We start from the raw sequence: 11,038 nt of genomic DNA on the forward strand, positions 1-11,038 counted from the left end.
GTAATTGGCCAGATGGGTCTGGCTCGGTGGTAGGCTGTGCACTGTGCCAGTTCTTGAGAGCTGGCACCCTATTGGCCACATGCGGAGGGCAAAGGTGGGGGCTCCCAAAGGAGGGAGTCTTGTCCTCCATTTTGTGATACTAGTTTTGCTTGATTGCATTGGCCAAGCTACTGATTCTGTGATTGGCCAGATGAGTCTGGCTCTCTGGTAGGCTCTGCACTGTGACAGTACTTGTGAGCTGGCACCCTATTGGCCGGGGAGGGGGACCAAGGTGGGGGCTCCCAAAGAAGAGAGTTTCAAATCCTATTTAAAGCCAAGCCTCTGGCCTGGCAAATCACTCTGGTTGCAGTTGGGGCTTGGTTTTCTTCTGGCCTCTGCTCTGTAGCTGTGTGCTGGTGAGTCTGCCTTGCAGATAGCTGTGCTGGTTTTTTGCTCCCACCCCCTGTTCCCTTGCCTTCTCTATCTGCCCGGCACCCTGCCTTAAACCTTCTTTTCTCACCGTGTGTCTGTTCTGTGTGTTTTATCCTCTGAGTGTGTGTGTCTCTCTCCCCCCTCTCCTCTGGGCCAGGAGGGCCCACCCAGGCCTTTGGGCCTGAGACCTCTGGCCCATCCATTTCTTTCTCTAACACCAGTCCCACACCTTTCCTGTACTTGCCTGCTTGGTTTTTTCCCTCTCTCTCTCTCTCTCTCTCTCTCTCTCTCTCTCTCTCTCTCTCTCTCTCCTTTTGAACCTCCCCCCTTCCCCTTCCCCACAGCCTTACCACAAGCCTTTTATTTTATTTTCCAAGTGTGAATTTTAAATTGTTTTGGGGGGCGGATGAGTAGCTGGAAAACTTCTCATTCTGCCCTCCTCCTTGCCCCCCGACTGTGCCAGCCTGTGCCGCCCTCTGCTGAGTGCCAGCCTCTGCTGCCATTGGTCTGGGATTCTTGCCATGCTTTTTTGTCCTTTGACCACTGTGTGGGGCAGAAGATTCTGGACAAAGAGGGGTGAGTCATTACTTTTTGTTGTCCCCTTTCTCCCCTAGTGGTTTTTAAATAGGGCCTCCTTTTGTATTTGTGTGTGGAGGGATATTTTCTGTGCTCTTTTTTGCAGATTGTTTTGAGGGTTGTTTCTTGTTTTTACAGGTTTCCCCTCCACTCCATCGTGTAGTAGTTTATTGATTACTTTCTTCGGTTTTATTGTATTGCGTTGTTGTGGGTGGAGTGGGTGGGTGGGCTTGTGTTAAAAGGTTTTTTGTTTAAAGAGGGTTTTGTTTTTGTTTTGGTTTTTTTAAAAAAAGATTGAAATCCAATAGGTTTTCTTTAAAGTCCCCCCCCAATAGATTTTCTTTTTTAAAAGTTGGTTGGTCCCTCTCCGAAAAAAGTTTCTCTTTGTTTCTTTCTTTCTTTCAAAAGGTTGCCCTCCACTCCATCTGGCTTAAAAAAAAAAAAAAAGGTTCCGACCACCCCATCAGGTTTTTTTTAGAAAAGGTTTTCCCCCTTTTAATTTCTGGAATTAAAACAGTGATAATTGGAATTTATGCACCTAATGAAAAGAAAGTTGCATTTTATAATTATTTGGAGCAGAAGATGGCTGAGTTATCGAATATTAACTTGATTATATTGGGAGACTTTAATGGTGTTGTCTCTACATCTTTGGACAGAAAATCTGATATATCTGAAAGGAACCTACAAGGCAAGCTCCCTAAAGCATTTTTTGATTTAGCAGAACACATGGATCTCTATGATTTCTGGAGAATTAAAAATTCAAATGCAAAAGAATATACTGACTTCTCTGAAAGATATCAATCTCACTCAAGGATTGATATGGTTTGGACATCAAAACCTATTACGCCCTGTATAAAAAGAATTGATATTTTACCCAGGACTTTTTCAGATCATAATCCAATTTGTTTTACATGGAAGAAGAAAGGAATGGTTTCATTTCGTTGGAGATTGAATGAATATCTGTTGAAAAAATCAGATGTTGTGGAGAAAGCTAAAAAGAAGCTAAAGGACTATTTTGAATTGAATTGAAATCAAGGAATGGACAATAAAACAATTTGGGATGCAGGTAAAGCGGTCATGAGAGGTTTCTTTATACAGCAAAATGCATACTTTAAAAAGCAAAGAGGATTGAAAAAAGAGACATTACTGATGCAGATTTCTAAAAAGGAAAAATAATTACTATGGGCTAAAGATAAGAAGACGATTACTCAAGCTATCAAAATGCTCCAACTAGGGATGTGCGAACCGGTTCGGATTCTATGACAGCAAATGAGATTTTCAATGAGACACCATGAATCCACTCTAATATGCTATCATAGAATCCACACTCAATACCTCAGAAACAACAGAACCCTGTACCACATGGGTTAGAAACCCATGGGGGTGGTTGGCACCCTATGTGCAGTACACCACCACTTGCAGGAGTGGAGGATGCAGAGGGCAGGGAGGATGTGATGGCTGGTAGTGCAACCATATTTTCCCTCCCTTTTGCAGTCCCTCCAGTGCTTATTTTGCCACTCAGTGGGGCCCCGATGACATCCAGGTTGTGGTGGAGTACAGTGCTGGGTCCTCCCAGTCTGGCTCCGAGGAGGAAGGGTCTGCTGCTGAGGTGGAGGGGCCTGCCCCTCCTCTGCCAGTGAATCTGGGCACTTCTTCCATGCAGGGCAGAAGGAGGGTGGGTGATGACAGTGGGTGAGCATCAGCAGCAGCCCCCATAGGCGTAGGTTTGCCATCACCCAAGAGGCCTAAGATGGCGCCCAGGGTGCCTGAGGCCACCCAGAGCACTGAGATTTGGAAGCACGTCGAGGTCCCTCAAGGTACCCCAACCGCTGCTCGCTATGTCCACTACAGGACACAGGTCAGTCGGGGCAAGGATCCCAAGCACTTGGGGATGACCATCCAGTCCATACAGCTGTAGCAAATTTGGTTCAAATCAGTTAGACTGTCCACAAGTTAGTGCACCTGTGCTTCAAAGGTTTATGTGTCCACCATCTTGAATTCGGTTGGATGACGTTGTCACAAACTACGCCATTGAGGCATCCCTATGTGTCCCTACAGCAGTAGCAAATGTGGTTCAAATCAGTTAACCAGTTCACAAGTTAGCCCACCTGAGCCTCAAAGTTTACGTGTTCACCATCTTGGATTGGGGTAGATGACATCATCACAAACTATGCCATTGAAGTGTCCCTGTGTGTCACTCATTGCAACTGTATGCAATTTAGTTTAAATTAGTTAGACAGTCCACAAATTAGCCCGCTTGTGCCTTGGATGTTCATGTGGCTGCCATCTTGAACTGGAGTGGATGACATCATCACACTCCATGCCATTTGGGCATCCCTATGTGTCCCTACAGCTGTGGCAAATTTAGTTCAAATCGGTTAAGCGGTTCACAAGTTAGCCCACTTGCACCTCAAAAGTTTATGCATCCGCCTTCTTGGATCAGGCTGGATGACATCATCATAAACTACGCCGTTGAGGTGTCCCTATGTGCCCCTACAACTGTACCCGATGAGGTTCATATCAGTCCAGGCATTGTGAAGCTGATGTGGGGGACACACGGACACACACAGAGAATGCCGGGTGACCTCATGAGCCTACTGGAAAGTAGGCTAACAATGGTGAATGCGTCTGGTGAACTATGGCGAATGCCTCTTTCTGTGTAAATCCATGAGAATCCTATTCCTCCTCTGAGACCTTGTTTGGTACACTTTGTTTATTCTGCAGGTGCTTTCATAATGTCTAAAGATCCATATCCAAGTAGTGCATGTGTGTGTAGAGAGACAATGCTTATCTTGCAACGTGTGTCCCCTGTAATGCCATTAGGCCCAGGCTCCAAAATTACCTAGCTGCACCTCTGCTCTCATGTCTTATTCACTTGGAAAAGGATGAATGGGTGACGTGTTATCTGAGCTGGCCCAGTTTTATTGGCAATCAAGGTAAGTTTTGTAAGAGCTATGCTCTGAGTCAAAGAAAAGTGCTTTGCAAGTTCTCAGTTCTGCTGTTAATCAAAAACAGCTGCCATGTTATTAGAATTGCAGCACTGGGTGTTTTTTGTTGCTGTTTTTTCATTTTTATACATCACTTTGTGTAGAATTGTATAGAATAGGAAATATACATACAAAATAAATGTACAAACTGAATAGCAAAATAAAAATATTTCAATATATTCCTAGTCATGAACACGAACACAAACACACACACACACACACACACACACACACTGGAGCTAGGACCCTGGCAGCTGCAGCTTTCAGCTGCGATGTCTCATAGTGACCATGGGTGTGGGGAGGGTAGGATCATGGATAAAAGTGCTGGACTCTTTGTTCTTCCAGAGTTAGTCTCCATTTTGTCTCTTCAGAGATGGCTGTTCATTTTGATCTTTTTCTTCATGCATGAGCAACAACTGAAATAAGCTGCAGGCTCTCACACATTTGTTTGTAACCTTTTCTTTAAATAAATCCTTGTAGTTCTTCAGTACTAAAGCACTATCTCAAGACCTCTTGCTTTGCTGCTTTCTCACCAAAATGGTTTTGCTCTGCTGTTTGCGGACTGAACTGCCATTCTTCCCCTACATCACACACACACACACACACACACACACACACACACACACACAGAGGCATCTTTATATGTTTGAATTTTGTATAAAATTAGAAATAAGAAGAGAATGAATGAATTCAAGATTAAAATAACTGCCCAAATATTCTTGGCTTCGGGTTTCAGTGTAAACAAGTATGGTATTCACAGTAAAGAAGACATTCCCAAGTCTCCTGCTTACAAATTTTCAAATATGGGCAGAAGAGTAAGGCATGGAGAAGCCCCTAAGTCAATTATCTCTGGCTTATGCCTTCCTGACGTTGACCGTTACTCTTAGCAACAGCTGCTAAACACCATTGTATGGAAATCCCTTATTTACCTTGAATTAAGCAACATTTCCTCCAGCTAAACTACTAATCAGGGTTTGCTAACACATACATTAAATATGAGGAGGATTTCGTTAAAGGTTGTAAGGGAATAACCATAGGCACAGAGAATATAAACTTGAAAACTATCTCTAGGATTCCAACAACACCAAATGACCACTAAAAATGCCTTCAGCATGTCTCAGCAATATGAAATCCCTGAAATGAAGAACGTACACACTTTTTCTGAGCCTCAGGGTACTCTGGAAAATAGTAGTGCCCCAACTTAATAGGTTTCTATTTTTCATGTACTTCTGAGAAAGGGTAGGGAGTATTCTGAAGGGACTCCAGATAGAAATGGGTCATAAGATACTATTGAAACATCCACCCCCTCCCCCAGCTTTACTTGAAAGGATCTAAAACTGAAGATGTTGGATCCATATTAAAGTAACATGGGCGATTCTAAGAAAATAATTGTACACTAGTGGTCAGTAGAGCTATGCATCGTGTCAGGTCCAATAGTCACACTGGAACAACATGCCCTCCGTCAGGAGTTCTTGGAGGGAGTTCCACTATGAGAGCATGGAGACTACAGTACTTGGAACTGTCAAAAGACTCCCTGATGTCATTGCAGAACTCTGTTGGAGATCCAATGTGTTTGTCATAGCCTGCCCCCAATCCCTGCCCTCTCTTCCTCCTCATTTCCCTTCGACTGTGTGGAGGTGATGACAGGCTGCACATTGATTGGTCTTCCCTTCAGAGGGAGCACACACAGAGTGAGAGATCTTCCATAGTTTCACTTTAAAAGGGACTCCTCCCCCCCACCACACAAAATTTTTAAAATTGCTTTATAGGTCCTGTGTGTGGCTTCAGGTAAACTACTTTGTATCGGTAGATGGGAGTCAATCCATGCTCAGGTTGTGCTTTTGGGGGGATTACAGCTGGCCCACAGGCAGCTGTCATCCTCCTTCCAACTTCTGCTTTATCTGTTTATGTGAGCTGACTGGCAATCCCAGTTATGGCTTTCCTTGCCTCATCTCTGCCTCATTTCCCCCCTCCCCCTCTGTGTTAAAGAATAATTAACACAGCTTCCCATCTTAGCTGTATTATTCTTTCCTCGGCAGCTGTGATATTTCTCTCTCTCTCCCCACCCCCACCTATTGCTTACCTCTCAGAAAATAATTTAAGAGCCGCTGAGACATTCAGTCTGTATTAGCAACTGAATATGGTGTATTAAAAAACACGTGAACTGTTTTGCTTTTAACTTGTAACATCTGGTGAATAATATTTTTTTTTTTTTGCAAAAATAAAGAGGTCTTGGTGGACAGTACCATATGATACCTCCCTGGCCCACATGATTAACAGGAGTTAATCCACTTGCCAAGTGGATGCCAATCATGACATCTTTTGCAAAGTGCCGGTGCCCTCCCAATCCCCGCCTTTATTGCATGTGGGAGCATAATTCATCTGAATGGCAGCTCTATATGCATTTACACTAGCTTTTGGAGTGTCTGTAGAGTGGCTGTTTGGATGAACAGCCTCCACCCCATGATAAAAGGGATGGGATGGGAAGGCATTGAGATGTGGTGGGTGGGTGGGAATTCTTTTAATCAGGTGAGTCTGAATCACCCCCAGAGGCGTAACTAGGGAAAATAGCGCCTAGGGCAAGCACTGAAATTGCGCCCCTGTCCAAACAGGAATGATGGGACTTGTAGTCAACAATATTTGGAAATCCTTGTTAAAAGGAACACTGTACCATCTAGACATGGTTGTTGATCAGAACCTGAAAACATGAGCCATCTCTGTAAAGACCTAGAACAACAGTCAGAAGTTATGCGAGGATTCCAAGTGTCATTTTCTCTGTCTCATCTCATTCTTTTTTAAAAAAACATGACTTTGTCCTAGAGGATCACCTGCCCAAATAGCCACTAGCAAAATAGGGGAAGAAGAAGGTGGTGGAGCGGGGGTTGTCTATAAACCAGTGAATGATTCCTGCCAGCCTTTGTCTTATGATGACTGTTGGCCCATGATGGGGTATATGTGCATTCACCACACTAGTGCTTGCTTTGACATCAAGAGGGAGGAGGATACATTAGTTTGCCACACTAGACAGAGGCAGTTGAAACAGGAGCAAGACAGCCAAGTTCTGCCAGGGCCAAAACCAGCCCCTGCCAGACTAAGAAATCATTGTAATTTGCCCCTTCCTGTCACAAGTAGCGTGCTGTTCTTTTATTATTGACTCTAACTCTCAAATATCCCAGTCATGGATGGAAAATTCAGGGTCAATTTACAAGAGACACATTTTCTACATGGAAGTTTCTTCTGTGCAGGTGTTGTGCAGAAACCCATGTGTAGTGACCGTCAGGGGCATAGCAAGGTTGAAATGGGCCAAGATGAGATTTTAAAATGGGCCACCAGCCCCTCAAAGTCCAGGGCCTCCACACACCCCAGGCCCCCAAGGATTTAAGTCTGATATTTCAAAATAAGTATGCTGCCTGGAAATACATTTCACTGAATACACACATGCACACTTCACAGTATATAGTGATATACATTGAGTACTATATATTTGTGCTACTTTTAATGCCTAGAACACACTAGCAACGCTAATTATTAAAATGTCCCCCTCGCTGCAGATTAGCAAAGGAGACTGTCAACCATGCAGGGTGAGCCTATGTATGTTTTCTCAGAATTCTGAACAAATTCAGTAAAGTTTGATTCCAGGAGGTTTTTCACACGAGGCTTTTAAAGCCCTTTAACACACATCTGCTCTGGAATGGAGGTGCCTCATTCACATGTTGGCCAGATTTACCCTGAAGTCCCTGCAAGTTATTGGAGAGCAGTTCACACACAAGTAAAATAAAATAAAATAAAAGCACAACACATGCTTCACAGTTCTCACTCAGACCTTCTGAGTTGCAAAACAACTTGAACATAAGTGCATTTATAAATGAATGAATGAATGAATAAATAAATATTTGTTCCAGAAGTGTTTGTAATTTTCTGCCCCGAAAGAAGCCACTTATAGGCCTTTTTAGATAGTTTTTGTTTTTAAAGCCAGCACATTTTTCAGTCTGTTTTAAATTAAATATTCAGAGAGTTCTCAGTCTTGCCCCACCACCCATATCAAAGCCCTATCTATGGCAAGCAGATCCCTATATATGGGGGTAACCACAAAAAGGAATTCACAGCCTACCTGCAAAAGCTGTGCTGGATGGTCTGGTCTGCTGCAGGGAGCTCTGCCAGCCTCCTTCCTGGCTTGCTGGGGCCTACTGAGTTCAGGCTTCAGGGAGGCCTACTCGGAGGCCTACTCTGGAAGCCCCGCCCACCCGCCGATCAGCTGAGAGGTGGGGAGAGAAGAGCTCAGCAGTTTGCAGGCTGCTCCGATCTAGGCCTTGCCGATCCTAGGCCGGAGCTGGAGGCAAGTGGCTGAGGGGCCCTGGTGCTGGGCAGGTGGGCAATGGGGTGGGGGTGTCAGGAACTGGCATGGCGCCCCTCCCTCAGTGGCGCCTAGGGCACGTGCCCTGCCTGCCCCCCCCCAGTTCCGCCTATGATCACCCCCCTGTATAGTTCAACCAATATGGCGAGCAAGAAGAAATAGAGGAAGAGACTGGCATCAAGTGCTCTCCTTCAGAGTGATCTCTTTGGCCTAGAAACTACCAGATGCTGACCCTTAATGTATGTGGTCCAGTTTGGAAAAGCACAGAAATGATCTTTTTGTATTTTTTCAAATGTTAAGAACCTTAATATAATAACATTTATTCACAGAAGTAAGAAAAAAATTCAACAAATAGGATGAAAAGTGTGATTTCAAAGGCTAAATGCAATACAATACAAAGAATATTTATATACCAATACAAATTTTATATTTATATAAATGCAAGGAAAAAATTGAGAGGCATAGAGAATAAGAGAAATAATGCATTTGATCGGATGTTATGGTTTAAAAATATTATAAGCTGTTATGCTGTTCATTACGTGAGTTACTCAGATAGAACAATGTGTTAATTGAGCTTATAAGTCATTTCGTTCTGCCCAGGAGAGAGACCTCATTATCAAACTACAGTGTGAGCCAATTTAAGCTGTCCTGCCTCAAACCAATTCATACGTACTGCAAGTGAACCACCAGTATGGCACATTGATGAATCTGGATAAGGGAGTTAAGAAATCAAAGCACTATGAAATATACTGGGTGTCTTGGACAAATCACTGAGGTTATTCAAACAACTGAAAACTGAGATCTCGGGATGGTGGTGGACAGTTCGTTGAAAGTTGACAGCTCATTGAAAGTGTCAACTCTCTGTGCAAGGTAAAGCGTGCCGTCAAGTCGATTTCGACTCCTGGCACCCACAGAGCCCTGTGGTTTTCTTTGGTAGAATACAGGAGGGGTTTACCATTGCCTCCTCCTGCACAGTATGAGATGATGCCTTTCAGCATCTTCCGAGATCGCTGCTGCCCAATATAGTACCTGCGGGGATTCTAAACGGCAACCTTTTCCTTGTTAGTCAAGCATTTCCCTGCTGCGCCTGTGTGGCAGCTGTGAAAAAGGCAAATTCTTTTGCTAGGGATCATTAGGAAGGGGAATGAAAACTATAATGCCCTTATACAAATCTATCGTGCAACCACATTTGGAGTACTGGGTGCAGTTCTGGTTGTCATATCTCAAGAAGGACATTGTAGAACTGGAGAAGGTGCAGAAGAAGGCAACCAAGATGATCAGAGGCCTGGAGCACCTTCCTTAATGAGGCAAGGCTACAGCATCTGAGGCTCTTTACTTTGAAAAGAGGTGACTACATGGAGACATGAGAGACTTGTATAAAATTATGCATAGAGTAGAGAGAGTGGACAGAGAGAAACCTTTGAACCAGGGATCATCCCATGAAACTGAAGGCCGGGAATTTTAGGACCAACACAAGGAAGTACTTTTTCACACAGTGCATAATTAATCTATTGAATTCTCTGCCATGGGATGTGGTGATGGCCACTAGCTTGGATGGCTTCAAGTAACTGAGTTAAATCAAGGTAGGAGGAAAAGCTGGATAGGACACCTTTTTCCTCCTATCTTGGTCAAATGCTGGGTATGAAAACTGGGTAGGACAGCAACTTGATTCCACACAATCACTTTCCCCTCCTCCTACCTAGTTGTTTGTTCCCTCACAATTGAAAATTGGGAGAGCACACCACTCCAAAACCTGGGTAAGACACTTGTCTTACCCAATCTTCAGTTGTGAAAAGGACCTCACTATCTACCAGTCTAACCTAGTAGTGATATGAGATGGGACTGTAACTCAGTGGCAACACATCTGTTTTGCATGTAGAGACTCCCAGGTTTAATCCCTGGCATCTCCAAGTTAGGCTGGTAAAGAGTCCTGCCTGAAATCTTGGAGAGCCACTGCCAATCACAGTAGGCAGTACTGAGCTAGACAGACCAATGGTCTGACCCAGTCCAGGATTGTCTACTTCAAGGTTTCAGAAAGGGGTATTTGCAAGCCCTTCTACAATCACAGATCCCAGGGATTCAAACCTGGACTTGTTACATGCAGAGTCTATGCTCTGCCATTGTGTTATGAATTCCCCATAGGCAGGAGCCTATTTGTGCTCTGATTTTAAGTCAGCACCAAGTGGCCAGATCATCATCAGCCCTTCAAATTCATGTGAAATGTTTTGTGGCTAGCTAAATGCATCTATCTAATACAATATGGAAAGTGGGGATGAACAGCACAAGTGACCTTTACTTAGAATATATTCTGTGGCCATCTGTCTCTGGTGATCTTTGGCATCACCAAAAGATATGCTTTCCCAGGGGGCTGTTCAACTTTTTAATCCTTAGGAAGGTTCCTGAATTCTCATTGCTTTAGTCTGAATGAATATATCACATATGAATATGAATCCAACCAAACAATATTTGTTTTCCAGGCAGATGAGACTCATGCATAGACTAATTATATATAATCAAGTCATCAATGGGCAAACCACTCTATACAGTGAGTTGGGCCATATGGTTGATGGAGAAAAATCCATCAAATAGATAGCACAAATTAATTTAATTTTTCTTATGCATACCACCAGAATGGAATTCCAAGGCCTGCATTCTTTCCGGTCTTTTCTCCTTCTTGTATTTCCTACAAACTTTCCCCGCTTCTTTATCT

The 11,038-nt window shown here is 43.7% G+C and overlaps 1 long non-coding RNA gene across 1 annotated transcript; it reads left to right on the forward strand.

The window, feature by feature from the left end:
• The first annotated feature begins 335 nt into the window (after positions 1-335).
• On the forward strand, positions 336-2,046 carry LOC128322125 (uncharacterized). Its single transcript, XR_008305538.1, has 3 exons — positions 336-395; positions 875-987; positions 1,909-2,046. It is a non-coding gene; the product is annotated as an uncharacterized LOC128322125 (long non-coding RNA).
• The last annotated feature ends 8,992 nt before the right edge of the window (positions 2,047-11,038 follow it).

This window comes from Hemicordylus capensis, chromosome 4 (assembly GCF_027244095.1).
Source record: "Hemicordylus capensis ecotype Gifberg chromosome 4, rHemCap1.1.pri, whole genome shotgun sequence".
Classification (NCBI taxonomy): Eukaryota; Metazoa; Chordata; class Lepidosauria; order Squamata; family Cordylidae; genus Hemicordylus; species Hemicordylus capensis.